Source organism: Gossypium arboreum, chromosome 13 (assembly GCF_025698485.1).
Source record: "Gossypium arboreum isolate Shixiya-1 chromosome 13, ASM2569848v2, whole genome shotgun sequence".
NCBI classification, from domain to species: domain Eukaryota; kingdom Viridiplantae; phylum Streptophyta; class Magnoliopsida; order Malvales; family Malvaceae; genus Gossypium; species Gossypium arboreum.
Window position 1 is genome coordinate 44,206,885 of NC_069082.1, and position 7,334 is coordinate 44,214,218.

Here is a 7,334-nt window from a genome sequence, read left to right on the forward strand (position 1 = left end):
ATCAAGCCTACTAAGCATTAAGCCTGAATAACACCGCAACTAAGCCTACTAGGCATTAAGCCTGTATAACACCGGCACTAAGCCTGAATAGCACTGGCACTAAGCCTACTAGGCATTAAGCTTGGATAACACTAGCACTAAACCTGAATAACACCTCACTTGAACATACAGTACGATTGAAATTTTAAATAACAATACAAATTAGAACTAAAAGATTAAATCATTAACAAGGAATTGAATATAACCATGCATATACATAAAACAAACTTACAGGACTGGTTTGCAGTAATCGCAAAAGCACAGGAACTACTCCATAATCTTTTCATTTCCACAATAGTAAACACACTCGTGATCTAAAATAATAGTTTCATTCAATAAAGTACTTCTAGAATTCAATTTAATCCATAATTCATATTTATGAAAAATTACAAAATTGTCCCTAACATATTAACTTTTCACAATTTAGACCTTAAGCTCATAACTTGAAATTTAACCAGTTTAACCAAAATACAATTTAACCAATGTTACAAGGGACCTTCAAACAGTCCATTATTACCAACATTTCACAACCAAATCCATGGATTTATACTTTTAACAATTTAATCCTTATTTAAAAAATTCATCAAAATCATTTAACAAAACATGTTTATTTAACAACCAAGATTACTAAACCATCAAATACTTCAAAAAACATTCAAAAACATCCATGGCAAGTCCTTCAATCTTTAACAATTTTGTAAATTAATCCTCGAGCTAGATAGATTAAGCTAAAACAAACTCAAAAACATAAAAATCATTAAAAATGGGGCTTGAATACATACCATGCAAGGGAGAGATAAAGCTTGAATAAAACCCTAGCTAAGCTTCCATGAAGAATTGGTTTTGAAGAAAAGAAATGAAAAACATGATGATTTTTAGCTTATTTTATTTTATGCTTATTTACTATTTTACCATTTTACCCTTATTACTAAACAAAATTTTCAATAAAACCTTATCCATAACTATCTACTAACTCTTTCAATGGTATAATTACTATCTTAGTCCATTAGTTTTTCTTTCCGTAGCCATTTAGCCCTTTTAACTAATAGAATTCAACTTTTACACTTTTTGCAATTTAGTCTTTTTCACCTAATTAACTATTTAAACTCCAAAATTTCTTAACAAAACTTTTACACGACCTTAACATAATCTCATAGGAATTAAATAGATAATAACAATAATAATTTACTAATCAAAATTGTGGTCCCAAAACCACTATTTCTGACACAATTGAAAATAGGTTGTTATCATGAAGCCAACAATGAGCATAATTGGAGACACATTATATACACAAGACGTTGAGCTTCAATGCAAGAAAATTATCGAATGGAACCAAAGAAGGAAGGAAAATATGGACATCCCGGCATCATTAAAGCAAAAAGATTAATTGAAGGCTCAAAAAGAATCCAATTGAAGCACAAAGCAAAGCTTGATGGAATGATTAGATGGATGCAAGAGATAAGACCAGTACCCCAAGAATTCAGAAGAATGAATCATTTATGAGCTCTAAATTACCCTCCGAATATGTTCAGCACGATACCGACTCATTATGATGGGGTAGTTTTGATGATGGAGGGGATGCACAGGATACCCCATGAACAGAGGATGAGTATGAAGCGGCATTTCAGCTGCAATCTTCTACACTAAAGGGGCCCATTATCCAAAACCCAACCCACCATGTGCCCTCAACAGGTGGGAGTTCTCACTCAGAATATGACTTGGGAAAGGGAAAAGCCCCGATGGAATTGAGGTGAGTGCCACATTGGGATGAGGAGAAAGATGATTGAACTTTGTTAAAATTCTATTTTTAAAGACTTATATTAAATTTTGGATAATCTAAATTTAAGTTTGTAGGAGTAGGACTAATAGTAGGTTACTAGTTATGTTGCATTTTTATTTAAGTTTTCTATGTAGGAACACAACACAAATGAGACACAAACAATTCGAGCTTCACAAGATCAAAGGAGGAAGCACCTACCATTAGCAGTTGAAGCAACCATAATCAATCAGGTAACTTCTTTCCTTATCTTTATTATGAACTACACATTGAGGACAATGTGTTAACTAAAGTGTGGGGGGTAACATAGAAATTTTGTTTTAAATTTTTATGATTTTCTTTGATTTTTCTTGTCATTTGTGTGCTTGAGCTTGTAGAAATACAAGTGATTGGTTAGGAGCATGTACATAGGTTGCTTCTATTTACAAATAAATTTGGCAAGATGATACGTAATTTTAAATTTTGGATTATAAGACTATTATGTTTTATATGTTACATTGTAAATAGGCATTAAGCAATCAATTGTACCAAATGATATAGAAAATACAAGGATACGAGCATGCTAGTATGAATGATAAATGGTTGAACTTGAGTTTGTTTCTTTGATTAAATATGTGCATATTGAGATATTTAAGGGATGACCTAAGGCATTGTTTGGAAAATATCCAAAGCTAAAAAGCTGATCTATATTTATTCATGTTTAGGACCAATTTTTGAGCCTGTTAACAATTCTTGATGAACTTTATTACAAAACCCGAGCCTGAAACATTAATTTGTAATTGCCCTCTTTATTTGGTCTTGCACTACACGACTATAGATGTTTGGCCATACGCATTGAGGGTTAAGTAGATACACTGTGGTAGATTTTGTAAAATTAAGAGTGAAATAGGAAAGATTGGTTTGATATGGGAACTATAGGTTAGCCTAAAAGTGCAAAACAAAAGAAAATTAATACGAGTAGAAAAAGTTTTTGAAACGCAAAAAAAGCATTCATGAGTGAGATGAATTGAAAAAGAAAGTGACAAAGTCATGAGAATAAGAAAGACTTGTTCAGTAGTGCACAAAAGCTCATAGGCTAGCCATAGTTACTATGTCATGCTATGATTTCCTATGTGGAGAACCAAAGACGGTGAGAGAAGGAGAAATAAGGTGGTGAGCAAGTAAGGGTCACTAAGGGGGAAGAATAGGGATCGATACGATGTGCCAATCTATTTTTATGTTTGTAACCTTTTTGATGCTGACTATTTTTTACCTGTCCTAAGCCTAAGAACATTACAAGCTGAAAAGGCCTATGTGACCTAAATATACTTATGCATAAATGGACATTACATTAAACAATAGCATAAATGACTATTTGTTTTCTTCTCGGATAATCATATTACTTGTATGATTTATTGATGGATCCCTATATGTGAGGCCCTTTATGTTTGTATACTTTGTAATGTACTGAACTTAGATGTTTGCGGTCAAAAGTGTTAAATCAATTATTCATAATGTTAAAGTTGTTTGTGAATATGAAATACCTATTAATGTGCTCCAAATTCAATACTTGTATGATATTTTCTCAAGTGACGTCTCTTCTAGTTCTTATTTTTGTTTGTATTTCTTGAGGACAAGCAATGACTTAAGTGTAGAGGAGTTTGATCTGTTGTAATTCAGTGTAGCAGATTAAACTAATTTTCACTTTAGGAGTTTGAAACCAAGCATTTTCATTAGGTTTTAATTACGTTTTTTATGAGTTTTCTTTAAATTAATAAAATCTTAAAATTGAGTTTTTTATTGACCTTAGGGGCAGAATGAGTCCTAAGGGTGAACTAATGGACTTTGAAGTGTGCAAAAGACCATTAGAACGTGTAATAAGCCAATACTAATCATTATGTCACAACACATAATGATCAATGTCATAACATAGGGAGCAGAATGGAGAAATCACGAAACTATTTTCAATGTCGCGACACAGTCTGATGGTGTCGTGACATACCCCTGATGATATCCCAAGAGGGGTACACTGATAAACCATAATTTATACATATTTCAACCCCATTTTTAACGCATTTTATGGATGATTTTCCATTAGAATTGGTGAATTCGATGCTCCTAATGCTTTAATTTCATGTTTTACACTTAAGAGAGAATAGGAGAGCGAAAGGAACGAGAAATGGGCCAAAAACGGAGAAAATGGGCCAAAGTACGAAATCAACATGGCCTGGACCACTTCACACGGGTAGAACACACGGTCGTGTCAATTTGGCAGGCTCGAGCATGGCCTGAAGTAATCACACACGGGCGTGTCCCTATCGAGACCAAGTTGAGTCCAATTCGGAAATGGCTAATTTTGAGGGCTTTTAAGCATTCCAAAGCTTATAAATATACCTTAGAGAAGGAAGAAAAGGGAGGACAGAGTAGGGGTAAGGAATTACTCCAAGAAAGCCGATTGATTCATCCCAAGAACTGGATTCATCATCAAGACTGAAGATCTCTCCTCAATTCCCCTTCAGGAGTTTTGGGTTTTCTTTATGTTTTGTATTCTTTATTATTCTGAGATGTTTTGTTATTTAGTTATGAACTAAATCCCTTAAATACCTAAGGGGAATGAAACCTAAGATGAATCTTGTTATTATTTTCTGAATCGTATGATAAATATTTGACTTGTTCTTAATTATGTGTTCTTAATTCTTGTTTTGATATCCCAGGATACCGATTCAAGATAAGCTCTTATTCAGAGGAGGAATAGACCCTGTTTAAGAGTACATTTTTCATAATTAAGCAGAGTTGATTCCGCGCCTAGACATAGGGTGACAAGATTTTTCCGGGTCAGGGTGAAACCTAATAAGGGGATCCATAGATCAAGTTAATGCAACCCTAGAGTGTTAATTAGAGAAAAGTCTCGGTTATTCAATCTAGGGATTAAACGTTATTAGCCTTGAATAGGGATAATAACATAACTTAGGGATCTCTACGGAACAAGTGAAATGAATAAATCATCCGATTCTGAGCCAGAATAACAAGTACAGTCTAGGTGGATTTTTCCTTAGGTATTATCTTCGTTCAATCGATTTTTCCAAAAGCAATTCCCCAATTCCATTCTCTGTGCGTTCTTAGTTTAGATAATTAATTAGTTAAAACAAAAACCTCTTTATTCTTAGGCTAGATAATAAAAAGACAGTCATTACTAGTACTTTTAGTTCCTTTAGGTTCGACAATCCGGTCTTGCTAAAACTATACTAATGTTTGATAGGTACACTTGCCTACATCGCGATAATAGTTAGTTCAAGAACGAGTAATTATAAATATTTAAAACCTATCACGAAATCACGCGATCAAGTTTTTGGCGCTGTTTCCGGGGAACTGAAATATTAGGAACACTCAATTTTTATTACTTTAGCCATTTATTTTTTGTGCACTTTACTTTATTGCTATTATTTATTAATTTACTTTTTCCTTCTCTTGGAAGGTTTTTATAGTTTATGACTAGAAGAAATCCGTCAGGACCATTACTTTTTGACGAAGAATCGATCGTACAGTTTGCAAAAATCAAAGAGAAATAAGGCGAAGCTTAAGATACACAGAGAACGAGCAAGAAGACGATACTCAACCCCCAATCGAATAGATGGCTGAAAACCAAGGCAATCAACTACCTCCTGCAATTGCGGTTAATCAAAATCCTGCTCCACGTACTATGTATGATTATGCTAAACTTCTTTAATAGGAACTGAATCGAGCATAGTTAGACCTGCTATAGCTGCAAATAGTTTTGAATTAAAACCTAGCACTATTCAAATGATATAGCAATTTGTTCAGTTTGATGGTTTGCAGGATGAGGATCCCAACGCTCATTTAGCCAACTTCTTAGAACTATGCGATACATTTAAAATTAATGGTGTCTCTGATGATGCCATTCATCTTCGATTATTCCCTTTTTCATTAAGGAACAAAGCTAAACAGTGGTTGAACTAGTTACTACAAGGGTCAATTGCTACTTGGGAACAAATGACCGAAAATTTTTTACTAAAATATTTTCCGCCAGCTAAAAGGGCTAAATTACGTAATGATATCTCTTCTTTTGTGCAGATGGATTTAGAAACACTCTACGATGCATGGAAAAGATACAAGGACCTTTTGAGAAGGTGCCTTCACCATGGGTTACCGCTTTGGCTACAGGTTCAAACGTTCCATAATGGCCTGAATCCTTCGACTCGACAAATGGTTAACGCAGCTGCTGGCGGAGCCATCAATAATAAAACACTTGAAGATGCCTATGAGTTTATAGAGGAGATGACACTGAATAACTATCAATGACAAGTCATGAGGACAAAACCAACGAAAACAACCGGCATTTATAACGTCGATTCGGCCACTATGCTCTCTAATCAGGTAGAACTCTTAAATAAAAAGATTGATGGTTTTCTTAGTTCTTCACAGGTTCACCCAGTAATGCAGTGAGAAGCAAGTGGAGGTGGAAAAAGCCATTCGGAATACCAACCTTATGGCCACAACATGGATAATGAGCATTAAACTACAAGGGTAATAATCCTCGACGTCAAAATAATCCATATAGTAACACTTACAATGCAGGTTGGAGGAACCACCCCAATTTCTCGTGGAGCGGTCAAGGAAATCAAAGACTACAACCACCTCCCGGCTACCAAGAACCACCTTACCAATAGGAAAAGAAGCCAAACCTTGAAGAGATGCTCTCAAATTTTATTTCGGTGTCAGAGACTCGTTTTCAGAACACCGAGACAACACTTAAAAATCAACAAGCGTCGATCCAAGGGCTAGAAACTCAGATAGGCCAGCCTTCTAAACTAATTTCCAAATGACCACAAGGTAGCTTGCCAAGTAATACTGAACCCAACCCAAGGGAACAGCTCAACGCAATTAATATTCAAGATGAAGAAGGAGTTGTTGAGCCTGAACCAGAACTGAGGCAAGAAACTGTGGTAAGCAAAGGTCAAGGTGAGGTAGATAACAATAAAAACAAAACGGTGAATGTCGAATATAAACCTCATGTGCCATACCCCAATGCGACAAGGAAAGACCACTCAGATGAACAATTTGGTAAATTCCTTAAACTCTTAAAAAAATTACATATTAACTTACCATTTATTGAAGCCCTATCATAGATGCCAAACACAATGAAATTTTTAAAGGAACTTTTAGCAAATAAACGGAAGTTGGACGACGTGTCGCACGTGGAGCTAAATGCACTTTGCTCAGCTATTCTCCAAAATAGACTACCGAACAAACTAAAATATTCAGGGAGTTTTACAATTCCTTGGTTAATTGGTAGTTTAGATGTTAATAATGCATTAGCTGATTTAGGGACTAGTATTAACGTCATGCCCTACAAAATGTTTAAGCAATTAGGTCTCTGGAAACCCAAACAAACCAGGATGAGTATTCAATTAGTAGATAAAACTATAAGGTTCCCTAGGGGTATTATTGAAGATGTACTAGTTAAAATCGATAAATTTATATTTCTCGTTGACTTTATTGTTCTAGATATAGAGAAGGA

General features: G+C 34.7%; 1 non-coding gene across 1 annotated transcript; it reads right to left on the reverse strand.

The window, feature by feature from the left end:
* Nucleotides 1-5,854: 5,854 nt before the first annotated feature.
* On the reverse strand, nucleotides 5,855-5,961 carry LOC128287169 (small nucleolar RNA R71). Its single transcript, XR_008277864.1, has one exon. It is a non-coding gene; the product is annotated as a small nucleolar RNA R71 (small nucleolar RNA).
* Between the last annotated feature and the right edge of the window lie 1,373 nt (nucleotides 5,962-7,334).